Source organism: Leptonychotes weddellii, chromosome X (assembly GCF_054177405.1).
Source record: "Leptonychotes weddellii isolate Sample4059 chromosome X, ASM5417740v2, whole genome shotgun sequence".
NCBI classification, from domain to species: Eukaryota; Metazoa; Chordata; class Mammalia; order Carnivora; family Phocidae; genus Leptonychotes; species Leptonychotes weddellii.
Window position 1 is genome coordinate 53754871 of NC_138385.1, and position 14713 is coordinate 53769583.

Consider the following 14713-nt stretch of genomic DNA (forward strand, 5'->3'; position numbering starts at 1 on the left):
TGGGTCTTCCCTCATAAGTTAAGGACTTCTTTTGTCTTCCTGCTTTTAATTTTTTTATCACTATATTTTGCAAATTTCAATACAGTGTCTCTTGGTGTTGGCCTGCTTTTTTTTTTTTTTTTTTTTTGATGGGAGTTCTCTGTGCTCCTGGATCTGGATGTCTGTTTCTTTCCCCAGTTTAGGGATGTTTTCAGCTATTATTTATTTCCTCAAATAAATTTTCTGCCCCCTTTTCTCTCTCTTCTTCTGGGACTCTTATCATTACATATGTTACTACATTTGATGGAGTCAGTGAGTTCCCTAAGTCTATTTTCTTGCTCCGTAATTCTTCTCTCTTTTGTTCAGTTTCATTATTTTCCATTACTTTGTCTTCTAGGTCATTAATTCATTCCTGTGCTTCTTGTAGCCTGCTGTTTATTGCACTAAGCCTCTTTCCAAGCTCATTTATTGCATTCTTCCTCTCTGATTTATTCTTTTTAAACTCTTTTATCTCTGTGGTAAGGGCCTCCCTGATGTCTTCTACTGTTTTCCCAAGCCCAGTAAGTATCTTGTTGCTTTTTAAAATTTTTTGTTTCTTTAAATTCTCTATCAGGCATGTTACTTATATCTGTTTCCCTTAGATCTCTTGCCGTGGCCTTATCTTGTTCTTTCACTTGGGATAAATTCCTCCATCGTGGCATTTTGTCTAAGTCTCTTCCTTCTTTTCTGTGTTAGAAAAGCCACTTATGTTTCCTGCTCCTGAAAGTAATGGCTTTATGAGGAAGAGGTCACATGGTGTCCAGGACCTGGCAATTCAGGAAGCATCTCTGGTGCGTGCTGTGTGTGCTCTACTGTTGTGTTTGGTCTGCTCTATCCTTCAGGCCAGTCACCTGCAGAGGCTCTCCTTGCCTTGTCTGGGCAGTGTTTGGGCTCTGGCTTGAATGTGGTGTTAACTAGGTGTGCTCTGATACTCTTGTGAAATGAGACCTGATACTAACTTCCACTAGAACTAAGGCCCTGCAGAACTCTCAGGTTGGGAGACATGGTGTGGGCAGAGGTTTGTGCTGGTCTTCTAGGGGAGGGGGCTGCCGCACTGGGACTGAAACAAGCTTGACTGAGAAGAGCAGAACTGCCAGAGCATAGGGGCATGGGACTTGGTGCAAGCAAGTTAGGCAGCCAGTATAGGTGGCTCTTTGTTTATGCTTAGGCCAGGGAGGGAAATGGTACCAGCCAGCTGCTTTGTTCACTGAGAGGTATCTCCATAAACACTGCCCCTCTAAGAAGCACTCCAAGAAGAGTGAATAATCTCCCCTCCATGAGTCCCAGGCATTCTTCAGATCCCTGTTTCCTCACTGTATACCGCTGGGTTGTTTGCCTGCATTCTCTCCAAGAGCAGAGCTCTATCCCAGCCAAGGCCACCAACCTTTAAAACTCCAGGCTTTAAGACTCACTGGTTGCAAGAACTCGAAATTCAGCCCCTCTTGTTTTCCAACCCAGTGGTTATGGGGAAACAGTCTCCTTGTGCATTGCCCTGTGTGCCCCCCTCTCTCTCACCCTTCTCCACAACCAGGCAACCTCCTCTCCATGGCAGCCGGGATCCATTTCTCCCCTAAATCATGTCTCCACACTTCCTACCTTCTTCAATGTGGCCTCTTCTCTCCCTTTAGTTGTGGAGTTTGTTCCGTCAGTCTTCAGGTCGATTTCTGGGGCATTTAGGGTAATTTGATAGTTATCCAATAGTGTTAGTGGGACATGACAGGCCTAGGGTCCTACTACTCTGCCCCCCAAAATCATATTTAAAAAATATCTTTGAAATCAACTAATTCAGCCAATCACTCTACCACCACAGCCACTTTTTAACAGAAAGAAGTGAATTCCCTGAATGGTAAGTAACGTAACTAAAGAACACTGTGAGCCAGCAGCAGAGCCAAAATAGGAATGGTAGGCTCCTGATCCCCATGATAGTTCTCCTTCCACTTTGTCATGATATCCATTCCTTGCTCATCTCACATGTTCTCAAATGGATTAAAATACACACACAAAAAAACATCAGCTGATAGGTATAATTATACTGATTAAAGCTAAAAAATATACTTAGTATATGGTACATATTCGTACATATTTAGTACAAATTTGTAACTTCATATCTGGTAATTAGTACATAGTTGGTAATTTCTGAAACTGATTTTAATCTCCCTATTTGAACAGTGAAATAGACTGCTTTCTATAATACATAACAAGGTCAACTTACAGTCATGAAAGCTCAAGCTTTGAGCATTTTTTCCTTCTCATCTGTGAAATGCAGTTGTTCCAATCTTTCCACACAAGTCCAATCACTATTATGAAGTAGTCTGTTTTTAGTGAAAAGCTAACTGGAACATACTGGAATTAAATATGACTTAGACCACAATAATTCCTTGTTCTCTTCTTATATATTTAAGACCCATTTTCCTGAAATGTAGAGAGACTAATAACATAAATAAAGACCCTGCCCTCCTTTCCTCGCACAGTTGCTGTGATCCTAAAATAAAATTATTAACATATGTGGGGCGCTTGGGTGGTACAGTCAGTTGAGCATCGGACTCTTGGTTTCAGCTCAGGTCATGATCTCAGAGTCGTGGGATTGAGCCCCACATCAGGCTCCATGCCTAGCCCAGAGTCTGCTTAGGATTCTCTCCCCTCTCCCTCTGCCCCTCCTCCCTGCTCTAATAAATAAATAAAATCTTTTTAAAAATTGTTAATGTATGTGAAATGCTTCCAAATGTATGATGCACCATATAAATACAATGCAAAAGATTATACCAGTAGGGATTAAACAATAGTAATAAAACTCATAATAAGGTCTTACTAACAAACAAACACACATTATTGACAGTTTTAAGTTCTTAAAGTTTTTATTGCAATCATTCAGATGCCTGATGGTATTGCAAAGGGCTTTATAATAAGAACAATAACTATATACTTCTTAGATTAAGTGTACATGGACTGCCTTTTAATCATCATGGAAAACTGTATCAGAATTCAACATATTCAAGATCATCTAGGAAAAATGAAACCCTCTAAACTGAAATTCTCTTTTTCTAGCACCTAAATTACAGCATGTGAACAGCAATATTTGTGAGATCAAATGGGAGTCTTTGGGGCCAATAAAAGGAGATCCCATTGTTTACAGTCTTCAACTCATCAGTCAAAAAGGAACTGACCTGGTAAATTCTTGCAAATTGTCTTTAAAATTTTATAATTTTATATTCTACTGGTAATTAAGGTCTTGTTGAGGAGTAATATACCCTTTTAGAATGTTTAAAGTGATGAAATCTTTTTTTTTTTAAACGTTCTTTTTTTTTTTTTTAAATATTTTATTTATTTATTTGAGACAGAGAGAATGAGAGGGAGGAGGGTCAGAGGGAGAAGGAGACTCCCTGCCGAGCAGGGAGCCCGATGCGGGACTCGATCCCGGGACTCCAGGATCATGACCTGAGCCGAAGGCAGTCGCTTAACCAACTGAGCCACCCAGGCGCCCCTAAAGTGATGAAATCTTATCCAAAAGTCCTACCTTCTCCCTAATGCTTTATGTACATATTATTTTGGGACAATTTGATTATTCATTCAATTAACATATTACTATTGAATGATTTGATATTTCTAGGTTTCACTGATCACATGCACAACTCCAAACCAAATGCAATTAAAGTTTAACAATTATAAGTCTTTGTTATTTCTTACACTGGACAAAATTACCTAACAGTACTGGGTCCTCATGATATTAGAGACTGTAAGCATAAACTTTTAGTTTTGCTTTGAATATATTTATGAGGTGAGTGGGTTAATTCATAATTTTCTTGTCAAAAACTATACCATATTTTTTTATTTGGTAAGACAATAAAATTTTCATTTTGTCTCATTTTTCTTTAGATATATAAAGGACCAAACACTTCATTCTCCTTTTCCAACTTTGTGACAAATGCACATTATCACTTCAAGGTCTGTGCTGGACGCCAATATCAGAATTCTGCTGGGATACAAGAGTTCTGGGGACGATATAGCCCCAGCGTTCTCTTCTCAACGCATAAGCAACATCCAGGGCCTGGAAAAGGTGGTGGAGGAAAGAGGGGAAGCAGCACTGGTGAAGAGAAAGATGAAAAGCCCAGGATAGAAATGAGTGATGATACATTTGTTCTAATCCTTATGATAGGATTTGCACTAGTTGCTATTCTGTGTGCTGTTATAATTCAACATTTTCTAATCAACTAACGTATTTTTACGCATTTTACCTTTTTAGGAATTTCTAAAACAAATTACATCAAATATAGAAATTGCTAGATACATCTCAATTCTTACTTTAAATCTCATTTGGTAGAAACCCTTGCAAACATTTATCTGCCTTATACTCAAGAAATTCATTGTGGCAATAGAAGAGATTTTATAAGGAAACAGGTCTATTTTAAATTTGAGAATGTTAGCAACAAAAACATTTCCACTGTTATGTAAAACTATCTAAAACCTCTCATGAAAGCTATTCTCTGCCTTAATGTTTCTAAGTAATATTTTGCAATTTTTTGAGAATTATGAGAGGATAACAGCATTTAGGAATTTTATTCAGAAGAAAGTGGGAAAAATCAATTCTATATGCCAACTTACATTCATATGAAATAATAAAAACATATCTACCAACTGTCTGTACTGTAATTTTTTCAAAGTAACGTATTCAGCTGTTTAGCTTGTACCATGATAATTACTTTGATAGTGGGTAAATAGTAACTTATTGGCATTTTGTGTGTAGAAGCTGGAAAGTGGGGAGCCATTTTATACTATTCTAAACTCTTTAAAATACACTTAGTGATGGTTACCCTGTAATCACAATGATTAAAATGACTCATATTTGTACATCGTATATTAAAATGATTTCTTCTGGTGAGAGACAGACCAGCACACAGGGGAGCTGGTGAGGAAAATGAATCCCCATAGCAGTTGGCTTGGATAGTGAGAGGAGCCAAATTCTGTGGTTTGGTGCAACCAGCAGGACTTGAAGCCTAGAGTGTTAAAGGTCAGTGGGCTTGGCTGGAATAGAGCCCAGAGGGCAGTATACTGCTCTGGAAAAAAAGACAGGTAAACAACCTGTGGATACACAGTGTGAAAACAGCGATCTGAAGAGTGCCTAGGGCACACAGTGGGGAGGTTATTCACTCATCTCAGAGGCCATCCAAGAGAGTGTTCACAGAGACCCCTCCAGCAAAAAAGGGACTGTCAGGCATCATTTTCCTATACATAAGCACAGGGCTACCTGTGGAAACCAGCACAGCACTGATACTTGCTACCTAACTTGCTTACACAGAGTCCTGCCCCCTGCACGCTCCCACAGAATGCCCCCTCCCAGTCATGCTTGCCTCCGTCCCAGCACAGTAGGTCCCATCCCCCAGAAGACCAGCCAAACCTCTGCTCATGCCACATCTCCCAACATAGGAGTTTTTCAGAGCCAGGTGACATCTCACTTCACAAACAGACCAGAGTATAGCTAGTTTAAACGTGCCACATTCAGGCCAGGGACCAAACACTGCCCACAACAGGCAAAGAGAGACTCTGCAAATGACTGGCCTGAAGGATAAAGCAGCCAAGACAAAACAGCACAGCAAACACAGCACCCATTGGAGACACTCTCAAAAGTGCCAGGCCCTGGGGGACAGGGGACACTACACAGCAGAGCACTACAGGACCTCTTCTTCATAAGGCTATTACCCTCCAAGAACAGGAGATAAAGCTGACTTGCCTAACACAGAGGAAAAAGGCACAAAAACTTAAACAAAATGAGAAGACAGAGAAATTTATCCCAACTGAAAGAACAGGACAAGGCCATGGCCAGTGATCTAAATGAAGCAGATATAAGTAACATACCCGATAGAGAATTTAAAGTAATGATCTTAAGGATACTCACTGGACTTGAGAAGAGTGGAAGACATGAGTGAGACCCTTTACACAGAGATAAGAAATAACAGGGAAGGGGTGCTTAGGTGGCTCAGTCAGTTGAGCATCTGCCTTCAGCTCAGGTCATGATCCCGGGCTCCTGGGATTGAGCCCCATATCGGGCTCCCTGCTCAGTGGGGAGTCTGCTTCTCCCTCTCCCTCTGCCCCTCCCTGCCTGGCTCAACTGTCTCACACTCTCACTCTTACTCTAAATTAAATAAAATCTTTAAAAAAAAGAAATAACATGGCAGAGATAAAGGGTTCAATAAACAAGATGAGAAACACACACTAGACAAACTAAAAGAGACTCTTAATCATAGGAAACAAACTGAGGGTTACTGCAGGGGAGGGAGTGGGAGGATGAGGTAACTGGATGATGAACATTAAAGAGGGCATGTGATGTAATGAACACTGGGTGTCACATAAGACTGATGAATCACTGAACTCTACCTCTGAAACTAATAATATATTCTATATTAATTAACTGAATTTAAATTTAAAAAATTTTTAAAAAGATGAGAAACACACTTGATGGAATGAACAGCAGGATGCAAGAAACAGAGGAAGAAATGAGTAACCTAGAAGACAGAGTAATGGAAAGTAATCAAGCTGAACAAGAGAAAAAAAGCAATTATACAACATGAAAATAGACAGGGAACTCAGTGAGTCCATGAAACATAACAACACTCATATTTTAGGAGTCCCAGAAGAAGAAAGAGAAAGGGGCACAGAAAATTTATTTGAAGAAACAATAGCTGAAAACTTTCCTCATCTGGGGAGGGTAATATCCAGATCCAGGAGGCACAAAGAACTCCCATCACAATCAACAAAAGCAAATGCACACCAAGACATACCGTAATGAATTAGCAATATATAGTGATAAAGAAAAAAATTTAAAAGAGGAAGATAAAAGAAGACAGTGAGTTACAAAAGAAAACCCGTAAGGCTAGCAAGGGATTTCTCAGCAGAAAATTTCCAAATCAGAAGAGAGTGGCATGATATAGTCAAAGTGCTGAGTGGGAAAAATCTGTAGCCAAGAATATTCTTCCAGCAAGGCTATCATTCAGAATAGAAAGAGAGACAAAGAGTTTCTCAGACCAACAAAAACGTAAAAAGTTCATGACTACTAATACAGCCCTGCAGGAAATATTAAAGGTGATTCTTTGAGTGGAAAGGAGAGAACAAAACTAACAGTACAAAAGTAGAAAACACAAAGGTAGTGAAAATGAATATTTCTATAAAAAATCAGTCAAGGAACTCACAAAATAAAAGGATATAAAATATAACAACATATACCTAAAACGTGAGGAGTAAAGAATGGGTTCAAACTTAAATGACCATCAACTTAACATAGACTGCTATATGCACAAGAGGTTATATACAAACCTAATGGTAACCATATATCAAAAACCACAAATAAATATGCAAATAAATCCAGAGAAAGAAATCCAAATATATCACCAAAGAAAATCAGCAAACTATAAAAGACAAGAAAGGATCAGAGAAAATCTCCAGAAAGACAAAACAAGTAATAAAATGGCAATACATACTCACCTATTAATAATTACTTTGAATGTAAATGGACTAAACACTCCAATCAAAAGACAGAGGATGTCAGAATGGATTAAAAAAACAAGGCCCGGGCGCCTGGGTGGCTCAGTTGGTTAAGCGACTGCCTTCGGCTCAGGTCATGATCCTGGAGTCCCGGGATCGAGTCCCGCATCGGGCTCCCTGCTCGGCAGGGAGTCTGCTGCTCCCTGACCCTCCTCCCTCTCATGCTCTCTGTCTCTCATTCTCTCTGTCTCAAATAAATAAATAAAATCTTAAAAAAAAAAAACAAGGCCCATCTATATGCTGCCTACAAGAGACTCATTTTAGATGTAAAGACACCTTTAGATTTAGAAACATTTATCATGCAAACGGATGTCAAAAGAAAGCTGGAGTAGCAAAGGTTATGTCGGACAAACTAGACTTTTTTGTACTTGTGTTGTTTTTATCCTGCTTTGGTGTCAGAGTAGTACTGGCCTCACAGAATGATTTTGAGTGTGTTCCCTCTATTCTACTATTTATAAGATTTGGATAAAGATTGTAATTAATTATTTTTTGAAATGTTTGACAGAATTCTCCAATGAAACCATGTAGTCTTGGGCTTTTTTGTGCTAGGAGATTTTTCAGTCCTAAGTCAACTTTCATTCTTGTTATTGGTCGAAGATGATTCCCCACTTCTTAGATTCAAGATTCATGATTCAATCTTGGTAATTTGTGCATTTTTAGGAATTACCTGTTTTTTTTCTATGTTATCTGATTTGTTAAATGTTTATAGTAATCTCTTATCTCACTATGTATTTCTGTGATATCTGTTGTAATGTTTTCTTTTCCATTTCTCATTTTGGTTTTTGAGCCTTCTCTCTTTTTTCCTCAGTTAATGTAGCTAAAGCATTGCCAAATTTGTTTATTTTTTTGAAAAACTGGTCCTTACTTTCAATGTTATGTTATTGTTTACTCTGGTCTCTATTTTTTTTATTTCTGATTTTTCCTTGTTATTTCCTTCCTCTACTAAATTTCAGCTACCTTTCTTCTTTTTCTAGTTCCTTGTGGTGTAATGTGTTTTTTTCTTAATACTAGCATTTATAGCATAAATTTCACTCTAGCATCTACTTTTGCTGCACCCCATAGGTTTTGGAATATTATGTTTTCTTTTTCTTTTGTTTTGAGACATATTTTGATTTGCCATTTGATTTCTTATTTGGCCCACTGCTTGTGCAGGACTCTGTTTTTAGTATTTACATATTAAATATTTAGTATTTTAAAAAAGGGAAAGCTGTCATGAAAATTAAAAAGATAATGACGGGTCAAAAAAAAGACAATTTGATTCAGAGTTTATGTTACTTGAAGCTGAGGACAATCTAACCAATACAATTTCCACACATAGAGGAGGCAATCAGGTGTTTTAATTTGAATCAAAATTTGGTTTTTATGAGTTTATCTGCAAAAGTCTTCATCATGCTTCCAAAAGTTAAAAAATATATTATTACCTACAGGTGAGTTAACAGTTTCTGGCAAATCTTGACTTCATTTGATGTTACAGTCATCTACTTTGAAGTGACAATGGGGTCTAACTGTATTATAAGCAAGTTGAATTATGCCCTAGAGAGCAAAATCAGAGGAATTCTGAGTAAAAGAATATGATTCTAACAGTTGAGTGATGAGTTGAGAAGCAATTGCAGGAAAAAGAATAAGAAGTTTGTGTAATCTCGTTGGATGCTTGTTTGTTAGTAATATTCTTCAATGCCAAGATTCAACCTAAATGTTGAATAATCATACATGATATTAAATTGCTTTGGTGAAGTTCCTTTCTTCTAATGGATTCGTAATTTCTTTTAGGGATCATTAGATACTATCTCATTCATCTTTACTCCATCCTTATGATTATTCCTATTGTACAGATTGGTAAACTGATCTTTGTGTGGTCAACGGTAGTACCTGGTCTAAAACTATCCTTTGGCAAGGAAGAAAAATAAGCAAGCAAGGTTGTCTACTGCAGAGTGAAAGCAATGATTCTAGCTGCCTGGAGTGGATCAACAACGTAAACGTAACAGGAGCCAGTTTCAGTTCACAATAGAAAAGTTTTCCTAACAAGTAAAGGTCCAACAATGGAGTTGGCTGCTCCAAGGATTCTTGATTTTAACTTCTCATCATTATAAGTTTGAGAGCTACATCTGTCAGGAACGCAATAGAAAGGATTCTTCCATTGTTGTGATATCTAAAATTCTATGAAAGTTACAATTATATGATTCTACTCTCAAGTACTGTGAGAGAAGCGACACTCTAGTGAATACTATGTGCAAAAAACAGGTAAAAATTATTAAATAGCTAGACGTTACAGAAAATAAATTCCTGTTTCCTTAATAATCATGACTGTAGGCCCAAGAGGGTAATCTGGGCACCAGTTCTTCCACATATTATTTATCCACTAAGCTAGCAATCCCATGAAAGGACCAGAGATGACCCTCCTACTTTCCTGGAAAAATGAAGGGATAGAAAGTTTTAGCACACCACTTGTAAGTGCTGCTGGCTGATGAGATAAGTGTAATGTATTTATTTTTGAGAGTCTGAAATCAACATTGATTTATTTTACCACTGGAACCCTATCACACTCGTCTCTCTGGACTGCTCACTTACTCTCTCTCCCTCTCTGGCTTCTCTGTTAATCTTCTCAATGTTTAGTGTGTACCCACTTACTGTGTTTGGTGGCTGCATCACTGTTTGGCTGGACAGCAGCTAAAATCAACCCTGGGTGGCCTGACTCCCAAAACAGTATCTACTCATTAGGCCAATAGTTCCTTGTCTATTTCATTCTGTGGACCTGTTCTGGTAAGGGAGGATTTTGGGATTACTTACTCATCAATCTGGGAACAACTCTTCTCATTAATGTTCTTTACCTACCCTATCCCATTTTTGTTGCTCTGTTTCTCTACATTCTACCTCCAATCATGTACTCTTCTAACCAAAAGCTATTATAAGGCAGTGAGGGACATCTTACATCATGACATGCCAAAGAACTCATTACATTATCCATTATAGCACTTACCACATTGTGTTTTGTTAGTATTCTTGTCTGTTTTTCTTCATTACACTGTGAAGTTCAGGGAAAGAACTGTGGCTTTATCTTCGTATCTTCACTGCCTCATTCAGTGTTTGGCACAGAGTAAGTTTTCAATGCATAACTCGAATGAACAAAATTACCAAAATGCTCACTATCAATATGTTCAAAGTGAGTATACAATAATCTAGGCAATATAATTTTATATTTGATCAAAAGTCATTTGACCAACACAATATGCCTGGAAAAAACAAAATGCCTTTTTTTAAAAAAGAAGGATAGGGGCGCCTGGGTGGCTCAGTCATTAAGTGTCTGCCTTCGGCTCAGGTCATGATCCCAGGGTCCTGGCATTGAGCCCCACATCAGGCTCCCTGCTCAGCGGGAAGCCTGCTTCTCCCTCTCCCATTCCTCCTGCTTGTGTTCCTGCTCTCACTATCTCTCTCTGTCAAATAAATAAAATAATAAAAAAAAAAGAAGGATAAACCTCTGCTCAGTTCTGTTTTACAAACTTGCTTAGATACTTTAGTTTGTTTGATCACACTCTACGAGTGAGTTTGTTAAAAATTGGCTAAGTCACATTGAGTTATTTTACTGTGAAAAACATTCACAAAGGTTAAGGATTACATAACCACTTATGGTTATAAAATACACGTACTTAGGTAAGCGTGTAAAATTCAAACTTCTAAATAACTTCAAACTTTGAAAACAAGAATGTTTATTGGGCATAGTCTGGAGATAAATTAGGAGTGTCAGCAGACTTGAGTGAAGGCTGGAAACAAAAAGAATCCAAAATAATAATGTAGATACAATAAGTCATAAAAAAATTATTCTATGCCTTTTTATTTTTATATTTTATGATTTTTTAAATAATAGCATTGTGTTTTATTGTTACAAAAGGAATGTGTGTTTATATGAAAAATTTAAATCCACATACAAAAACATAAAAATCACTTGTAGAACTATCATATAAAAATAATTTTAATTAGGGGCTCCTGGGTGGCTCAGTTGGTTAAGTGTCTGCCCTTAGCTCAGATCATGATCTCAAGATCCTGGGATCGAGCTCCACATCAGGCTCCCTTTTCAGTGGAGAGTCTGCTTCTCCCTCTCCCTCTGCCCCTCCCGCCCCTGCCTGTGCTCTCTGTCTCAGATAAATAAATAAAAATCTTTAAAAATAAAATAAAATAAAAAATAATTATAAACAGCAATTTGTTGATGGCCTTCTAGTCTCCTTTTGTTGAATAATATGAATAATTATTAAAGTAATTGTATAACTAATTTGATTTAATAGCTGCATTAAGGGAAGGAGTTAAGATGGTGGCATAGTAGGAGGACCCTAGGCTCATCTCATCCCTCAAATACTACTCAATACCTATCCAATCATTCTAAATACCCCAGAAATCAACCTGAAGACTGAGAGAACTAATTCCAGAACTAAAGCGGGGGGGGGGGGGGAGCCACACTGAAGAAGGTAGGAAGTGTAGAGATGTGGTTTGGGGAAGAAATGGAACACAGATGATCTGGAGGGGAGAGAACCATGGTCATGGAGAAAGGCAAGAGAGAGGAACAAATGGGAACACATAAGAAGAACACTTCCCCAAAGTCATTGGCTGGGAAAACGAGAGGGGCTGATTTTCGTGAGTTCTTGCAACCAGCATGGCTTAAAGCCTGGAGTTTTAAAAGGTCATTGGGTTGGCTGAGGTAAAACCCTAAAGGTGCTTCTAGGTCATAAATCAGGCCTCAACAAGTACAAAAAGACTGAGATCAAAGCATTCATATTTTCTGACCACAACACTGTGTAACTTGAAGTCAACCATGAGAAAAAATCTGGAAAGGTCACAAATACATGGAAGTTAACCAACATGCAACTAAACAATGAATAGGTCAAGCAGGAAATCAAAGAAATAAAAATACATGGAAAAAAGTTAAAATGAAAACACAGTGGTCCAAAACCTTTGGGATGCTGCAAAAGTGGTCCTAAGGGAGAAGTATATAGTAATACAGCCCCACCTCAAACAGCAAGAAAAATCTCAAAAGCACAATCTAAATTTACACCTAAAGGAACTAGAAAAAGAATAACAAAAGAAGACTAAAGCTAACAGAAGAAGGGAAATAATAAAGATTACAACAGAAATAAATGATACAGAAACTAAAAAAACACACACACACACAATAGAACTTATCAATGAAGCCAAGAGTTGGTGCTTTAAAAATACTGATAGGGGCGCCTGGGTGGCTCAGTTGGTTAAGCAACTGCCTTCGGCTCAGGTCATGATCCTGGAGTCCCGGGATCGAGTCCCACATCGGGCTCCCTGCTCAGCAGGGAGTCTGCTTCTCCCTCTGACCCTCCTCCCTCTCGTGCTCTCTCTCGCAAAAAAATAAAAAATAAAAAATAAAAAAACTGATAAACCCTAGCCAGACTCACCAAAAAGAAAAGGGAAAGGACAAAATAAATAAAATCACAAAGGAGACTGAGGAAATAACAAACACCACCACAAAAATAGAAACAATTATAAGAGAATATTATGAAAAACTATACGCCAACAAATTGGACAACCTGGAAGAAATAAATTCTTAGAAACATATAAACTACCAAAACTGAAACAGGATGAAATACAAAACCTGAACAGACTGATAACCAGCAACGAAATTCAATCAGTAATCAAAAATCCCCCAACAAACACAGTCCAGGGCCAGATGGCTTCACAGGTGAATTCTACCAAACTTTTAAAGAAGAATATTTATTCTTCTCCAACTATTCCAAAAAAAATGGAAATGAAAGGGAAACTACCAAATTCATTCTATGAGGGGAACATTACCGTGATACCAAATCCAGATAGAGAACTACGGGACAATATCCCTAATGAGCACAGATGCAAAAATTCTCAACAAAATACTAGTCAATCAAATCCAACAATACATTAAAAGAATCATTCACCACTATCAAATGGGATTTATTTCTGGGCTACATGCATAGTTTAATATTCACAAATCAATCAATGTGATACACCACATCAATGAAAGAAAGGATAAGAACCATATGATCCCCTCAATAGACGCAGAAAGAACATTTCACGAAGTACAACATCCATTCATGATAAAAACCCTCAACAAGGGTACAGAGTTGAAAACCCTCTCTGAGTGCTGATTCCTACCTAGCAGACAGAGTGGGGATATGCTAATCAACAAAACACTGAAAAATGCGGTAAGATTTAGTCGGAGCGGCATCCCGACACCTACGCCAGACTCTTGGTGATAAAAATGATTTGCTGAGAGATGGAGGGGGGAAAGATGGCGGAGGAGTAGGGGACCCTATTTCAACTGGTCCCCGGAATTGAGCTGGATATCTACCAGACCACTCTGAGCACCCACGAAACCAGCCTGAGATGTAAGAAGATCTGGATCTCTACAAGCAGAATATCGCAGGCGGTTGGTTTTGAGGTACGAAGCGGAGAGCCGTGATTCTGCGGGCAGATTTCGGAGGATAAACGGCGGCGGGAGGGTGCCGGGCCGTGGGGATCCTACACCGCCGGTGAGTGACAGCCTCGCGCGCTGCGGACGGGCACAGACTCGCAGACCTGTAGCATCGGGAAAAGACTTTAGGGCAGCGCCCGGGATGGAAAACCAGACCGGCGGGGTCGCGCGCATGTGAACCGCAGCCGCCTGGACAGAAACCCCAAGCATTGGAGTCGCGCACGCGCGCGCGTGCAAACTGGGAGCGGCAGGCAGTTTTAGAAGCACAAAGGGCAGAGACGTGCCCCAACATGGAGGCAGGACTGGGGGCGCTGCGGAGGGGCACACAACACAGGACGCTGCAGTTTATAGCAGCACGGACAGAAACGGAGATGGTGTGGCCTGGAGAGCTCACTGAAGAACAGACTGAGGTCTCTCTGCTCTGAGGCAGAGGGTTGGAAACGGTCTCTTCTGCTCTGACTCATGGAAGAGACACGGAAAGCTGCCAGGGAAAGGCGCCAGAGAACAAAAGCCCCAAAGACTGATTCCCACTGAGCCCATCCCCCGCCAGAGGGGCGCAGGGCAACTCCGCCCAAACAGGGTTGCCTGAGTAACAGCGCGGCAGGCCCCTCCCGCAGAAGACAGGCTGGGAAAACAAGAGGCCAGCAACCATAAGGTCCCAAGAAAACAGGTGCATCTTGCTTGGGTTCTGGTCAATAATTT

General features: G+C 39.3%; 1 long non-coding RNA gene across 1 annotated transcript in view; it reads right to left on the reverse strand.

The window, feature by feature from the left end:
* Window positions 1-2854: 2854 nt before the first annotated feature.
* Window positions 2855-14713, reverse strand: part of LOC145717820 (uncharacterized) — an 18518-nt gene continuing 6659 nt past the window's right edge. Inside the window, exon 2 of the long non-coding RNA XR_014141269.1 lies at window positions 2855-10664. This is a non-coding gene — a long non-coding RNA (uncharacterized LOC145717820). The remainder of the gene's footprint in view (window positions 10665-14713) is intronic.